The following is a 17,766-nucleotide window of genomic DNA, read 5'->3' as shown; positions in this document are numbered from 1 at the left end:
TTCAACCAGGGAGATACATGAGGTCTGACAATTCTGTTTGCAAACTCATCCTAGAAAATGTGCTACATACCTCATTGCTGAATATCACTACGGTCACCTTCGAAGTACTCTCCGTGGGAAGCTATGCACCGACGCCAGCACCTTGTCCATCCTTCAAATTAATTTTGGAACTCTTTTTCTGGAATGGCCATCAGAGCTGTCATCGTATTACCCTTGATGACCTGAATGTCATCAAAATGTCTTCCTTTCAATATTTCCTTTATCTTTGGGTAAAGAAAGAAGTCATTGGGAGCAAGACCAGGTGAGCAAGGAGGGTGTTCCAATACAGTTATTTGTTTACTGGCTAAAATCTCCCTCACAGACAATGCCGTGTGAGCTGGTACATTCTCGTGATGCAAGAACTATGAATTGTTGGCGAAAAGTTCAGGTCGCCTAACTTTTTCATGCAGCATTTTCAGCACTTTCAAAGAGTAAACTTGGTTAACTGTTTGTCCCATTGGTACAAATTCATTACGAATAATCCCTCCGATATCAAAAAGGACTAGCAACATCATTGAAAGAAGTTCACAAACTTAATTGTCTAACCTCATATTAAGGAGTCTGGGTGGAGATCATGTCAGCCTTGCTCTCTATTTCAGCTTCATTAACAATAAAGCCAATATTTTGATCTCTCTCTGACTGTCTTATTTCTCAATTTCTTCCAAAGTGAAGGGCGTTACCTGTTAGTGTCCTTGAATTCCATAGCATCACAATAGAGTCATAAATTGTAATGGCCCATGTCCATAATACTTGTGTTCTGAAATAGCATTGCATTATTTTTTTTGAAGTCAGCGAACAATTATATTCTAAAGTGTAAAGTACTTCTAAATTACACACACACACACACACACACACACACACACACACACAAAACCAAAATATATACAAAGGCCCTCTTTCTTTACTGGCATCAAAACTCTGGGAAATCTAACTGCTCAACTGTCTATCTTTGAGAACAATAGCATTTTCCGAATTTCTACTTTATTGAGAATAATCTTAGTCATGATCTGCAGAAGTTGGTCCTGGGCAATTTGGAGACAGGTCTTCTTTATCTTTACAGGCTGTTCCACATGAAATACAATACAGATGTTCTTCTCTTAAATAACTAGTCAATATTTGTAATTGGTCCAGTACACTTAAATCTTCACTCTTATACCGTGTTTCCCTGAAAATAAGACCTAGCCGGACAATCACCTCTAGCGCGTCTTTTGGAGCAAAAATTAATACAAAACCCATTCTTATTTTACTATAAGACCCAGTCTATATAATATAATATAATATAATATAATATAATATAATATAATATAATATAATATAATATAATATAATATAATATAATGTAATACTGGGCATAATATAATATAATATAGTATAATATAAAATACCAAGTCTTATCTTAATTTTTGCTCCAAAAGACGCATTAGAGCTGATTGTCCGTCTAGGTCTTAGTTTCACGGAAACATGGTAGTCATCTCCATCTTGTTCTTTTTCTTCCTCTTCCTCTTCTTCAGTCTCTCCTTCAAGCTTCAACCAGTACCAGCCCTCTCTGGGAACCTGAATATTCTTCTGTCTATCCAATTGTTGACTAGCTCACTGGCTTCTTCTAAGATCTTCTAGCTTCATTTCATCTTGTTGATTTTTAAGTCACATTCAAAACTATTCTGCAGATTTTTCTTCAATTTGAATTTTCATGTGAATCTTTCCCCTTTAGCTTTCTAATTTTTCCTCTGCTTTCCATTTTAACAATGCCTCATGATCAACGTCACTTTCCCCTGTTTTGACGTTGAGAAGAATTGGTTCAACAATACGATCTCCACCCTTGCCAAGGGTCTGACCATTTTTATTTCCATTTTCTGGAGCAAAGAAAATGAACGTCATGTCTTTCTTGGTCTTCTTTTAAAATCTTGTGCCTATTTTTCAAATTAGCTTCCTGCTGCTTTTCTTCTTTTCGACGGGCTTCTTGAATTTGCCTTAACATTGGCAACCCTGGTCTTACATCTTATTGAACAATAATGAAGGAATCAGACATATAGTCCTCTTCTTCTGCCATGTTCAATTTCATATGACAAAAGTATCTGACTGATCTACTCACCAGGGCCAGCTAGCGTGCATGCATGCAGCACATATGCTCACCAACCAGAGAGGACTTGTGGGAGTCAGCCTCAATCTGAGTTTGGGTGTGCAGTATCTCTGCTCTTTTAATGTCATCTAGATTTTAACATACCTAGTGTGTCCCCTGCTGGTATTAGCAATGGATCCCTCAGTCCTCCCTAAATACTTTTTACCAGTTGAAGCTCATTCTGCAAATCACTGCTGAGAATACATTTTACTTCTTACCGCTCAGTAACAAAACTGACTGCAACAAAGCACATATATGACCCATAGGCATGACTGCACTACCAAGGAGGCAGCAGATTAGTTATGAATCTAAGTGGTTATGTATCTAAGTGGTTAAGCAAAATAAACACATCAATTCAATAGGAGGAAAATTTCAAAAGTACAGATTTTACAATCAGCCTCTCCAAAAACAAGGAAAATTGCATTGAGTGTTAATTATAGCAGTATTTCTGAGAATATTTATTAGCGTTTGACCATGTGTGTGGAGTAGAAACTTAAAACTTTAAAATCCATTCATGCAGCCAAGCCAAAACATTCAGTTAGGTAGATTGCTTCTAGTGTTTCCAGTTCTCATGACAAGGAACAGCTGGCTCACAGGTTGGACTACGACCCCTTAGGGCCAGGAAACCACACATGCATAAGAGGACATTAACTGCAGTGCTAATCTGCTCCTCTGGGCTCAAAGTAATAAAGTCCATTTTTGTACAGATGTTAATCAAAAGATATTAGAGATATAATCAAGGGCTAGTATGCTTTTAATTGACCAGACTGTTTCTCAGCAGCAACATGTTCCCTCTTTACCAAATTATAATTATCTGACTCTTCATGTGGTCTTTCTTTGCTGGTTTTATTGATGTTATTCCCTCATATCAAATTCACTAGCCCTTCTGCTCTCAATATTAAAAGGTTTCATCTCTGAGATAAATATCAAATGATGCCCTATCACAGTTAATTGTAACAAAGTCCTACTTTCCCTATTCAAAAAGAAAAATAACCTACTGAGTATGAATGTTAATATTCATGAAGCCATTCAGGCAGTGTGTCCAGCTAAGCATAACCAAAATATACTATGCATCCAGGCCTCTTTATTTCTAAAGGCAGAGCAAAACTTAAAAAGAAAATCAAAAACATGGTCTTTTCAAAGGATACCAAATTTAAAAAAAATAAATCAACTTATTGTGCAAAGAGGAAAATACGAAACTTTTTAAAATTGTCGACATAAATGCATTTTCTAAGGTCATAGTAATGATAATGACAACAAAATAATATAAACGTATTTTACTGCTTCTGAGCATCTTCGTGTTATGTGAAGTAAAGAATAAGAGGCACTGTTCCTAAACACACAAAGCCCCTCAAAATGGAAAAAAAAGTCACACAATCTGGTAGGTCAATTATTTTGTTTCTTAGGCATATCTTGGAAAGACTATATTTTGTTAAATTAAAATAACATAATAGTTAAAATGTTTACCATTTACCAAGCATTGTTCTAATTGTTTGATATGTATGAATTAATTTGATCTTTACAGCAACCCAATAAGGTAAATACTATTTTACAAATCAGGAAATGGATGCATAGAGAGGTAAAGTAACTTACCAAGCTCACTCAGCCAGAGAACCACAATTCAAATCTAGACAATCTGGCTCCAATCTTCACACTTGACCATTGTGCTACACCGCTACTACATAATTAGATAACTAGCTAACAAATGCCGTTTTTCATCTCTGCTTTACACTGAATTAAGTCTGAAATTCAAAATGTCCCAGTCGTATACAGTAGTTTTTTATTCTGCATGGATGTTAGTCAAGAACGGAACATGTATAACCAATGATTGCTGGTTTAGCTATAAATGTAATGTTTAGATGATATATTATATAATTCCATGACTTCAACATACCGTGATTTTGTTGACTTTATTCTCTTCTTCCTAATGAAATATTGTACCATTCATATCCCACTTATGAAGGTCAGACAATTAAGTTCATGAACTCATCCTAGAAAAAGTGCTACATACCTCATTGTTGAATATCACTATGGTCGCCTTCAAAGTACTCCCCTTGGGAAGCTATGCACCAACTCCAGTGCCTAGTCCACACTTCAAAGCAATTTTGGAACTCTTTTTCTGGAATGGCCAACAGAGCTGTTGTCCTATTACCCTTGATATGCTGAGTGTCATCAAAATATTTTCCTTTCAATATTTCCTTTATCTTCAGCTAAAGAAAGAAGTCATTGGGGGCCAGATCAGGTGAGTATGGATGGTGTTCCAACAGTTATTTGTTTACTGGCTAAAATCTCCCTCACAGACAGTGCTGTGTGAGCTGGTGCATTGTTGTGATGCAAGAGCCATGAATTATTGGCAAAAATTTCAGGGTCGTCTAACTTTTTTACACAGCCTTTTCAGGACTTCCAAATAGTAAAGTTGGTTAACTGTTTGTCCAGTTGGTACAAATTCATAATGAATGATCCCTCTGATATCAAAAAAAGTTAGCAATGTCATTGCAACAAGTTCTCAAACTTAGTTGTCACTTAGATTCAATAGGCTTCACTGGAAAATACAGTGCAACTATGGATCACAGGCTTAGTCACTGCCAATATTTGTAACCATATTTGTTTTCAGATTCAATAAGTCACATGCTATCAAAGATGATAAAATCATTCATTTATTTTCAATATGCCCAATAGTATGGATTTTAAAAAGCATGCTCATTGGAACATCAAGAGATGTAGGTTTATGATACTGGCACTAAACGCAGAGTCCAGGCAAGTTAGTGAGGGCAGTGATTGAGCTGGGTCTTCTTTACTTTTACTCTATCTAAATTTTAAGTGATACCAAGAATATAGTAGGGGTTCAGCAGGTAATTGTTGGTGATATGAGATTTTGAATATTTGATTGCAATATTTTATTCTGCATCTTTTGAAAATAATAACTAAGGTAAAAAAATGTTAGTACACTTCTCAGATATTTGAAAATCACTGATGCCTGGTATATTTAATTATACTTAGATGCTTCTTTCTTCCATGCTGCATCATGTATATAACAAGCAGTATAGTGCATTGGATAAGGTTATATAGCTTATGGAATCAGCCTATTCAATTCAAATTCTGATTCTGCTAAATACTTAACAGCTCTGTGACCTTAAACAAGCCACTTAATCTATTTGAATCTCCATTTTATGATACGCTAATAACACTATTATGTGTCCCAATCCTGGGGTTGCTTTGAGCATTAAGTGATATTTCAAATATTCTTAACAGAGTGCCTTGCACACGGCAAAGGCTCAATAAATGTTAGCTACTATTATTGCTATTACGTTTGATCAGTTGTATGAACATGCCCAAGGGTGACACAGACTTCCTATCCTTCTTAATCCATCAGGAAAGATACACCACAAAGGTTCTCAAAGGGATGTCATGTATGATGCACTCAGAGAGACATGCAGCACCAAATGTAGACATTGGTAATTAGGAATAAGGGAATAGACATACTGGCTGTTGTGTTCTTGATCATGCCTAAGAAGAAAGTATAATGCAATGGAGAACAGCATGAGTAGCCTCATGTTAAATTCCAAGGACTGAAAAAAAAAATCCAAAAACTGTAACTCACACAGCAGTACGATGCTGATCAAATCACCTAAGTTATTGAAGTCTCAGTTAATGGAAGATAGTAATATTTCACAAAATTTTTCTGACAATGATATAGTATATATAAAATGTCTAGTACAGTCTGAGTATCTAGTAGCACTCAGGAAATATTAAACTGCTTCTCCTCATTTCATAGATAACTATGGTCTGACTACAGAGATGTTTCTCTCCAGCCGGCTGGAAGCGAGGGTCATTGATTCTGTAAGAGGTACAGAATTCTCTTCCCTCCTTGCCAATATATCCTATCCCCTTGAACTAAAATATCCTTGAAGTAGAAATTGGAAAATCAGTGAGCAATTTCTTTACCCACATAAGAAGTAAGAAAAGCATAACTGTAGTTCATCACTAGGGTTGAACAACTGCAAGTCCAGAGCTGTGTGTGAATTAAAGACATTTCTTAATCTCCTACTGCTACCAATCCCCCAACCTTGTAAGCCTTCCACTCAGAGCCTAAGAGAAAAGCAAGATGAAAAGAAAACCTTTGTTTCCTTTGAACAGCAAAGAACAGGGCAGCAGCCTAAAAGAAATAAACTCTTCTTTCACTCTATGAAAAGAAAAAAAAAGACTCTTGTACTATGATAGACAAAAATGTCAAATAAAATTCGACCAAACTGTAGAGAGAGTTAAACCCAAAGGGAAAACTTTTTTTCAAAATTACTGCATTTCCCTCTAGCTATCTGAGACTTTTCCATGGCCACTGCTAACGATGTGAATCAAAAGGAAAAAAGCAATTTGAAAGCACACCGTGAAGAAGTGTGAGTGTGAGCGTGTGTGTGTGTTTGAAATCTCAGTACATTGTAAGCACTAGGTTCTGGAGGGGGAAAGTTTAATGTTGTACAAAGCAAATCTTTAAAGACTGTGAAAGGAGAAATGTTCCCTTTATGCTACAGAAGGTTATCTTTTTATCTCAAGATAGTCAAAGAAACATTTTGTCCTTTATAACTGATATTTAGACACTTTCATCCTTTTGGCAAAAGAGCTTCTGAATTAGTTGAATTTAAAGTCAAGGTACAGGTTTAATAGAAACCCTTTGAGTGATGTGGTTTGGAGTTGATATTACATTATGTAGGCAGTTGTATCCGATAGCCTAGAAAAAATGTATTCACAGAGTTATTGCACAAAGATATATTTCTAGTGTTCTCCAAAATTATATGGCATTACTGAAATTTTAAGTTCTAGAACCAAAGAATAAAGTAGCATCTATTATACCTTTCTCACCCCTCAATGGGTATACACTTCCTTCCTCCAATTATATGGATTTACTGTGCTTTCCAGAAAAAAATTATAACAATAAAAATAATTCACCCAAGTAAACCTAGACACTTCAGAAAGCTTCAGAAATAAATACCCCACTCACAGAGAAAACTACACTAGGTTCACCAGTATGGATGGCGGTAGAGAAGTAGGTTCCTTTGGTCAAGTAAGACAATTTCTGGTGGCACCAGATTCTGGAACCTAAGCTCTAACTAATTCCATAAGGATTTGGAAGGGTATTTTCACTTATGATAAAGGGTTGCTGAGGGCAAATAGTTTCCATATAACATTCTCTCAAAAACCATCCCTTCTGTAAAATCATGTGCTGATTTCTTATTGCACTTAAAACAGAGTTTTAAACACATCCCTCTGTAATCTTCCCACCACCTCCTTTTCCAACTTTACATCTTACCATTCTTCCCCTTGTCCATGATTCCCCAGTCACACCGCCCTTGTTTCACGAACACATCAAACTGATTTCTGCCTCAGAGCTTTTGTATTTGCTGCTCTGTTTGTCTGAAATGCTCTCCCCACTTTACATCCTTCAGACTCAGGTCAAATATCACCACTTCCAAGAGGCCGTCCCAAACCATCTTACCTACCCCCAATCCTGTCCCCACCCACCTACCAGTCTCTGTACCATTACCTTGTTTTATTTTCTTCCTACCAGAAGATTCTCAACAAATATTTGTGGAATAAAGGAACACCTCATATAGTAATTCTTGAAGTGCCTCCACTTCCAGATAACTGTGTGGAGGTCTCAGACTAATGCAGAATCTACAACAGGATAAGAACAAAGGCAAATCTATAATTTGTGTGTTCTCAAATTTTGGAATACATAGTATCAAAAGAAAAAAGAACATCCAAATCACTAGGGGTTTGTTTGTTTTAATTTTCATCCCATAGATATGATGGATGGCTCAGTTGGTTGGAGCGCGGGCTCTCAACCACAAGGTTTGCCTGTTCGACTCCCACCAAGGGATGGTGGGCTGTGCCCCCTGCAACTAGCAATGGCAACTGGACCTGGAGCTGAGCTGCACCCTCCACAACTAAGACTGAAAGGACAACTTGAAACTGAACAGCACCCTTCACAACTGAGATTGAAAGGACAACAACTTGACTTGGAAAAAAGGCCTGGAAGTGCACACTGTTCCCCAATAAAGTCCTGTTCCCCTTCCCCAATAAAATCTTAAAAAAAAAAAAAAAAAAGAACAAGACAAGGATACCAACTTACACCACTTTCATTCAACATAGAATTGAAAGTCCTAGCTATAGCAATCAGACAAAAATAATGAAATAAAAGGCCTCCAAATTTGAAAAGAAGAAGTAAAACTGTCATTATTTGCAGATGACATGAAAATATATAGAGAGATCCCTAAATATCCCTCAAAAAAAAACTATTAGAATTAATAAATGAATTAAGTACATAGCAGAATACAAAATTAATATTGAGAAATCAATTGCATTCTTATACACCAATAACGAACTATCAGAAAGAGAAATTAAGAAAACAATCCCATTCATAATTTCATCAAAAATAATACAGCATTTGGGATTTTCTTTAAAGTGAATTTTGGGCAGATGATTGAAAGTGGGTAATGGTGAAACAAGACTGAAACTGTAAAACAAAATTGCCAGTGTGTCCATAATTGTTGCAACTCAAAGATAGATACATGGGATAAAGTGGTCATCACATTATACTCTCTTTTATATATGTTGACAATTTCCTATAATAAAAAGTTAAAATAAATTAGTATGACCTTTGCTCATGGAAGTTTGGGAATATGTATCAAACGGCATTAATTATTAAAAAAATAGTCAGCATAATAATCCCAACATCCATCCATGTTGGCACAAAGAGCACTATTTCATCTTTTCTTATGGCAGAATAGTATTCCATTGTGTATATACACCACATCTTCTTTATCTAATAATCTATCAAAGGACACTTTGGTTGTTTCCATGTCTTGGCCACTGTAAATAAAGCTGCAATGAATAACATGGATGGATTTTGAAATTATCATTCTAAGCGAAATAAGTCAGACAGAAAAAGTCGAGAACCATATAATGTCACTGATATGCGGGATATAAAACTGAAGACAATGAAGGAACAAGACAAACAAACAAAGAAACAAAAGTTCATAGACACAGACAATAGTTTAGTGGTTACCAGAGGGTAAGGGGGGTGGGGAGTGGTAGATAAGGGTAAAGGGGATCAAATATATTGTGATGGAAGGAGAACTGGCTCTGGGGTGGTGAACACACAATGTGATATAGAGATGATGTATTACAGAATTGTACAACTAAAACCTATGTAACTTTACTAACAATGGGCACTCCAATAAACTTTAATTTTAAAAAGTCGGGTAAGTGTGAAAATATGTATGAACAAGGATGCTCATTCCAGCATTGTTTGTAATAGTGTAAAAGGAGAAACAATCCAAATATCTATTAGAAAGGAACTGGTTGAATAAATAATACCATGTTCATACAATGAAAGACTGTGCATCCATCAAATTTTATAATCAAGATATATATTTATTAAAATGAAAAGATGTCCATGATGTATTATTAGGAAAAAAGAAATGCATGATTGTTGGAAAATTAACATGGCCCTTGTGAAAGAAAAGAACAAGCAAATTAATAAAATTCTTCATTTTATTTTGGAGAGAAATTTGGCAGTGTCTAACAAAATGTAAAGTAATTACAGGTAATTCAGTTATTGAAATCTTGCTTATAATAAAAAAGAAACTGGAAACAGGTTCAGTGTCCATCAAAAGGAGACTGACTGTATACAATGGAATATAATGCAGTTGTCAAAAAGTCAGAGATAAGAAGGCAAACATTCTAACAAAAATTAGGCAAAAGATGTAATAGCTGTTTCAAAAAGGAAAATTATAAATGACCAATAATCTTATAGAAAGATGCTCAATGCCACATGTCATCCAAAAATGCAAATTAAAACCCCAGTGAGATATATTTAACCACTAACTAGAATGCCTAAAATTAAGAAGACTGAAAATACCAAATTTTGGCAAAGATGTGGAAAAACTGGAACTCTTATTCTTTACTGTTGGAAATGGAAAATGCTAAAACCCCTATGGAAATAGTATGACAATGACTTGTAAAGTTAAGCTTACTACCCAGAAATTCCATACCTCAGTATTTACCAAAGGAAATGAAAAGTATGTTCATACAACAACCTGTTTATGAATGTTCACAGCAGCATTATTCATAATAGCTAAAAAGTGGAAGCTACCCAAATGAACCTCAATTGGTGAATAGATAAACAAATTGTAGTATATTCCTACCATGGAAGACTACAAAAAATACTATAAGAACAACAACAACAACAACAAAGAAATGTTAATAGTTGAAACAACATAGATGAATCTAAAAGTCATTACACAAAATGAAAGAAATCAAACACAAAATACGAGAATTCCATTTATATGAAACCCTATAGAAGGGAAAACTATAGTGACATAAAACAAGGCAATAGTTACCTGGGATGGGGTGGGGAGGGATGGACCAGAATTGGATGTACAAGTGACAAAAAGGCACCTGGAAAGTTCTTAGGGTGAAGGAAAAGTTTTATAGCTTAATCATGGTAGTTACATACTTTTATACCATTACCAAAGTTCATCAAATTATGCAGGTAAAATTGGTGAATTGTATTGTAGGTTAATAATAACTTAATAAAACATTAAAGAGTAAAAACCAAAATAGCAGTTAGAGGTAGTTTCCCAAACTCTTGCCCCTACTGGAGGTGAAGAAAACAAAAGTAAAAATCACAGGATACATCCTGTGTCCTTTTCTGATTCAGGATGTGGAGAACAACCACCCCTGTAGTCCTTTCCCCCAACATCAAAACCTTCCAGTGAAGTTGTGTATTATTTATTTGGCTAAAATCAATTTTTAAAAGAATGATTCCTCTAGATCATCTCCGAGTTTGTAGCATGCAGACTTCTTTTATAAAATTGAAAAAATAAAAGAAAGAACTTTGAATTTGTGGAAAATAGAGTAAGTTAGCCTAGTGGTTCACTGAAAAACTAGAGAAATTCCAAAGATATTTCAGCTAAGTTACAAGGTTAAACATTTGGTTACTGTGTTTCCCCAAAAATAACACCTAGCCGGACCATCAGCTCTACCGCGTCTTTCAGAGCAAATATTTATATGAGACCTGGTCTTATTTTAATATAATGAGACTTGGTCTTATATAGTATAGTATAATATAATATAATATAATATAATATAATATAATATAATATAATAAAATACAATACAATATAATATAATACAGGGTTTATATAGTATAAGACCCTGTTTTTAATATAATATAATACCCGGTATAATATAATATAATATAATATAATATAATATAATATAATATAATATAATAAACATAATACCGGGTCTTATATTAATTTTTGCTCCAAAAGATGCATTAGAGCTGATGGTCTGGCTAGGTCTTATTTTCGGGGAAACACAGTATTTGACCCAAAAGAGCAAATCAGTCACTTGATGTTAACTCTATAACAGACTCCTGACTAATGACAAAATACCTTTTAAAGATGCAGACAAACGAGGATTATTTCTAGACTCATTCCATCAAAAGAATTTCCCACATGGACACTTGTCTCATTAGGGAGACCACTTCAGGGGTGGTGTAGATGCCTGATCACTCCACTGTACACCTGAAGCTGAAGCTGAACAATAAAGAATGTCAACTATAATTACATATATATATATATATGTAATTACATATATATATATATATATATATATATATATATATATATATATATATATATATATATATATATATACAAGAAGCGGAGTACAGCATTAGGAATAGAGACAGTGGAAATGTAATGGCTGTGTGCTATGTCAGAGGGATAGTGGATGGGGGGAGAGGGGTTATCACTGTGTGAGGGATATAAATGATAAATGTCTAACTATTACATTGTTTTGTTTACCTGAAACTAATAAAAAAAAATTTAAAAGAAAAAATAAGAATTTCCCACATCTATGAAATACTATCAATGGTTGGTTTTAGCATTGGGACTGTTCTAGGTTGTAAGACATCACAGAAAGAAACCAAAAAGTGGAAAAACAAGTTCCTTCAAAAGCAGCAAGTTTGGAGACTTAAGATAAGCTATTTTGAAAAGTTCTAGAAATAAAATTAAAGTATCTCCAAAGGCTGCAAAAGAAATGCTTGGGACAATCTCTTCTTTGACAGTCACAGCATCAATACCACTTTGGATTATTAGAAATTAGAACTGGTTCAGATATGAATCAAGATTATTGAAAACAGAATGATGTATCAACAGATCTTAGTAGGAAGACAGACACAACCTTCCCCCACCCCCAGAGTATTTTAACAGAAACAGAGCAGCAGCCGAGTCTGAAACATGCTGAAGAGAAAACTTCAGACTTCGGTGGTCTTTTGTACTCTTTTGTAGTAGCAGAGCTATAACCAGAGAAATCTTCTGAAATTCTAACCTAGGTGTAAGTTGTATTTCAAGCCAGATAACCTCTGCTTACTCTTTTCTGAAAAAATGGTTAGGGTTTCATTCTCAGCCAGCCCCTTCACAGGTTTAAAAATAAAACAAAAGTGTGACCAGGATCACACTGACTGGAATAAACCAGGGGGCCCCTTTCTTCTCATTTAACAGCAACTAGTGCAAGGTCAGTTTTGGAACTACCAGCTGTATGAAAGCTATTTTATAGTCTCTGTTTCATTTTAGTCATGTTCCAATTATTGATTCACCTAAGCAAGATATTTCATGGAAGAAAATCCCACTCAATGTCCTTATCAGGCTTCCACACTCTTGCTTATTCAGAAGGATGCTTCTGGCTCTGACACTAAGAACGGTTTACTCCAGAAGGTTAAACGTGCCATTTCAGCTACTTCCAGAGATTCTCTGGTTATATGCAGAAAAATACTTAAGATTTTTAAGCTTTTATTGTGGAAATTTTTAAACATAAATAAAAGTAGAGCCAAGATTACAAAGAAACACTGCACATCCAACACCCAGCTTCAACATTTATCAGCTTCTGTTCATTCTTGTTAAATTTATGCTCCCCTTTTCCTTTTCATGAATCATTGAAAGCAAATCCTAGATATTGCATCAATTATATATAAATACTTCAATGTTCTTAAGGTCCACCCCCCCGCAAGTTCTTAGAACAACTTAAAGAGGATAACAACAAAAAGAAATAAAATTTGAAATATTAAAGCCATAACTTAAAAAATAATCAGATATTTTTATTACTAGAGAATACTGATACTACTAATTTGGAATTTGAGATTCGGTAACATATCATATGTACAGCAAGTACAAGCGATCAGTCATTCCCCAAATAGAACAATTTAATGACCTCTCCCTTGACATTCCCCAAAGGAAAACAAAACAAAACACTGCCTCCTTGGTGAACGTAAGATCCTCTGAATCTTTTCTTTGGGCAAAAGAACTAGAATATTCTTATTAGATGTGGAATGAGAAGTGCTTTTGTCATGCATAAATATAACTGACTATGCAGAGTTCTTATTCTTCATCTAAAAACATTATAGCTTAAACATGACTATCTCACTTTACAGTCTGGTCAGAAAGTCAGAATTTCAAAAAACGTGACTAACATTTCATTGCATTAAGACTATAAAGCTGTGTTTTACCCTTGGGAGTGCACATATTTCCGTTTCTTAATCACTGAAAGCTTCTCACAAGGTGAACTAACTTCACTATATCCCTTTTAAACAATCAAGGAAATCTAACTTCAAATTCCAGAGTTTCATGGCTTTATGAATTGGCCCAAAGAGTAAGAATGAGTTTATTAAAACCTATGTGGCCCTTATCCAGAGTCTATGTGAAATTTCAAACAGAATAGCAGCAGAAAAAACTGGGAAAAAAGATTTTAATCTGACAGAGTCTGATAAATTCACATTAGAAAACACGGGATTGAAGGAAATGAGCAAGGATGAACATGTAGTAGCTGTTTTAGAGTTGAGAGAGACAGAGACAGAGACAGAGAAAGAGAGATCTCATTGTTTGGACTGTGAAGATGATGATGAACCTGCTGGCAGCCCAGATATAGGATTTGTAGGGCTTATTTTCCAGTAACGCCTGAAAATCTGGAATCTGTGGAACTGAGAAACCCCAGTCACTGATCCAGATCCTGACAGTTTGAATGAGATAAGAATAAAGTAAAAAAGAGCATCAGGGATATGTTGACTAGCACCAGGAGAAAGTCTTAGAACAAAATAAAATAGGATAAGCCCTGCAGGAAATACTTAGCTCAAAGGTCTCAAGAGTAAGAAAGAAGATGGTGACATGAAAATTGCTAAATAATATGCATAAAGATGCATTCAAACAATACATGGAAACAACCAAAACGTCCTTCGATAGATGAATGGATAAAGAAGTTGTGGTATATATACACAATGGAATACTATTCGGCAGTAAGAAAAAATGAAATAGGACCATTTGTGACAAAATAGATGGATCTTGAGATTATAATGCTAAGCGAAGTAAGTCAGACAGAAAAAGCAGAGAACCATATGATTTCACTGATATGTGGTATATAAACCAAAAACAACAAAAGAACAAGACAAACAAATGAGAAACAAAAACTCATAGACACAGATAATAGTTTAGTGGTTACCAGAGGGTAAGGGTGTAGGGAGGTGATAGATGAGGGTAAAGGGGATTAAATATATGGTGATGGAAGGAGAACTGACTCTGGGTGATGAACACACAATGTGATTTATAGATGATGTAATACAGAATTGTACACCTGAAATCTATGTAACTTTACTAACAATTGTCACCCCAATAAACCTTAATTAAAAAAAAAAGATGTGTTCAACAACACTTAGTTCTGAGTGTTTTTGGTTCTGATAAGAGCTCTGAATATCTTTAGATGTAGTACACAAAACTGAAACTGAAGAACAGAAAAAAAGTCTGAAACTAGATGGTTTCCTTATTCCTATTGGCTGCCAGCCATTGATTCTTCCTCTTCAAGTCACTACACCAACAATTCATATAACATTTAAAAGCAGACATGGTTCAATTATAATGATCTAGAAGTATCTAACATTCAAGAGGGCTCAGTGCAGAGTAATTGAGATTAGAGTAGTTACAATTTACTTGCAATAAAAGAGATATTTGCTACATTGCTGGAAATAAATTGGGATGTAATGTACAGCATAGGGAATACAGTCAATAATATTGTGATAGTGTGGTGTGATGTCAGATGGTTGCTGAACTTATCATGGCGATCACTTCTTTAGGTATATAAGTATTAAATAACTATGGTGTACACCTGAACCTAATATAATATTGTGTGTTACCTATATTTTAATAAAAATATTTTTAAAAAGTGGGTAGGTTTAATCATTAGGCCTTGTGATGAATAAAATCCTAGGTTTATGTGTGCACTTTATTATACACACACACACACACACACACACACACACACACATTTTCCATCTGAGAAGAACCCTGATTTTGACCTGATATATAAATAATCACTAGATCAGATCCAAACCACAGAATAAAAATACAATTGTGGGCAGTCCTTATTTTGCACCCACACATAGCTCATTGATATCCTTCCCTCCTATTTGACCTGAGTTAATACATTCTATTGTTCTGGGACTGTGTGGGTGTATATAGGTGTAAATGTGGGTGTAAATAGAAAGATAGATAGATAGGCAGACAGACAATGGGAAAACAGAAACGTAATGAGCTGGGAATATGCATGCACAGACTAATAGCACAGCAGTATGGAGAATAAACGAAAGTAAGATAAAACCCACTCATTAAGAAAATGCATGAAGATTCATAATCATTTGGTTTTCTGCCTTTATGTTTCTCCAACACTTTAAGTAATACTCTATAATTATTCTTATAATTTTCCTGTATGTTTCTCATTAATAGAGATTATTGGAAAAATCACTCTCCATATTACTACATTAATGGCAGTTTGCCCTACTTAACAGAGAAAATGTTTTGGTCACTTGAGTTTAAATTACTTTTCCATGAGTTTTTAAGTTTTTCTTTGTTTAAATATAATCCAAGAGAATAAATATAGGTACTTTGTGAGGGTAAGGAGAGACTAAGGAAAATATATAGGTGCTGACAGAAAAGTGTGTCCAAGTTGATGATGTTTAATATTATTATTGATTTTTAAAAATTAGGTACAGAATAATAGTTTTACCATTATATCATTCTCATGAATGATGTGTGCATGTATGAGGTTATATATGCTGGTATATGTGTAAAATATTTTTAAAGAACACTTTTAAAAATATTAATGGCTATATCTGCAGAGTAAGAGAATTCTAATCTTCATTTTATGTCTTATTATACTACTTCATTTTTTAATTATGTGTATATATGATGTCTATTTTTAAATTAAAAAAAAAACTGTTTCAGAACAATATAAACAGGATGATGCCATTTTTTAAATGAAAAAGAAAGCTGATTATATTTCCATAAGAAAAAGCCTGGAAAGATATTCTCCAATATGAAACCAGTAGTCATCTTGTGGTAGGGGCTTTTTGTGTGATTTCAACTTAATATTGTCATATTGCCTGTTTCTATTTTCTATATTTTTATGTTGAATATATATCACTTGTGTGAAATAATTTGGTAAAATAAGATTGTAATTTTATCCATACTATGATGAGTGGATTATGCTCAAAGAACTCTCATTTTGATTTAAAATCCCAATTGTAATTCTAAGTTAATATTGCTTGTATCAGAATTACCTGAATACACAACAATCTGGTTACTACAGAGGTATTTAGAAAAAGATAAATTTTGTTCTTTATTGACCATACCTTTACCCCTAGTAGACAGCAGTAAGGAGGATGGGAGGACTTTGGATTTATCTTCTAAATAGCAATGTTCTTAAATAAGATATATTATAGATGAAGTAGATAATATTCTAATCAAAATTTGAACATGAAAAGGTTATTAAGTTTGACTAATGATTTATGATGTATACCCTCATGTATTATACAGTTGGACACTAGTTATGTCTCAATATTCAACAGTTACAACTGCTTTTCTACTTCCCATCTGATATTTTTAGTTATGACACAAATAATCTTCCAAATGTAAGATGAGGCACAAAAACCAGAAACCCACATGAAGAAATCTGTTCAAACATTCTCGTGAACATGCACCATCAAATGGGCTGCATGTCTTGTTGATTATCAAGGATTAGGTGATCAGCTTTTTTGCACAATAATCAATGCTATTTTTTTGCCTCACTTGCTTTTTTTGGCCTCTAAACTATTCTAAAATGATGAGCCTTAGAGAAGAAAAGAAAGAAAAAATGAGACATTTCTGTTTCCTTTTACTAACTGTGGTAATTTTTGCTGAATATGTAAGTTGAAAATACTGTTTAAAACAAGAGTTGGACTAGATCATTCATGGATTTCACTCCTCTGTGTTCTTTTCCTCCAAAATATTAAAAGTTGAGAAATTAATTTAGAGCCACAGAATTTTTACCTACTTTGGACTTTGTATCTTTTATGGAATATTCCCAAACCACTTATATTTAAAGACTGATCATGAAAGAAGTAACTAGGAGTCCATTCTCTGAAATAAAATTTAATGGATATTTAATGATCAGAATTGCTGAAATTTGATATCAATTTCCATTGCTCCCAATATTCCAGAGAAAACAACATGAAAGATTTC

General features: G+C 34.3%; 1 pseudogene; it reads right to left on the bottom strand.

The window, feature by feature from the left end:
- Window positions 1–1,035: 1,035 nt before the first annotated feature.
- LOC109438211 (G patch domain-containing protein 11) lies at window positions 1,036–2,116 on the bottom strand (annotated as a pseudogene).
- Window positions 2,117–17,766: the final 15,650 nt, after the last annotated feature.

This window comes from Rhinolophus sinicus, chromosome X (genome assembly GCF_036562045.2).
Source record: "Rhinolophus sinicus isolate RSC01 chromosome X, ASM3656204v1, whole genome shotgun sequence".
Lineage (NCBI taxonomy): Eukaryota > Metazoa > Chordata > Mammalia > Chiroptera > Rhinolophidae > Rhinolophus > Rhinolophus sinicus.
Note: the sequence above shows the minus strand (reverse complement) of the source record. Positions and strands in the feature narration are given on the sequence as shown.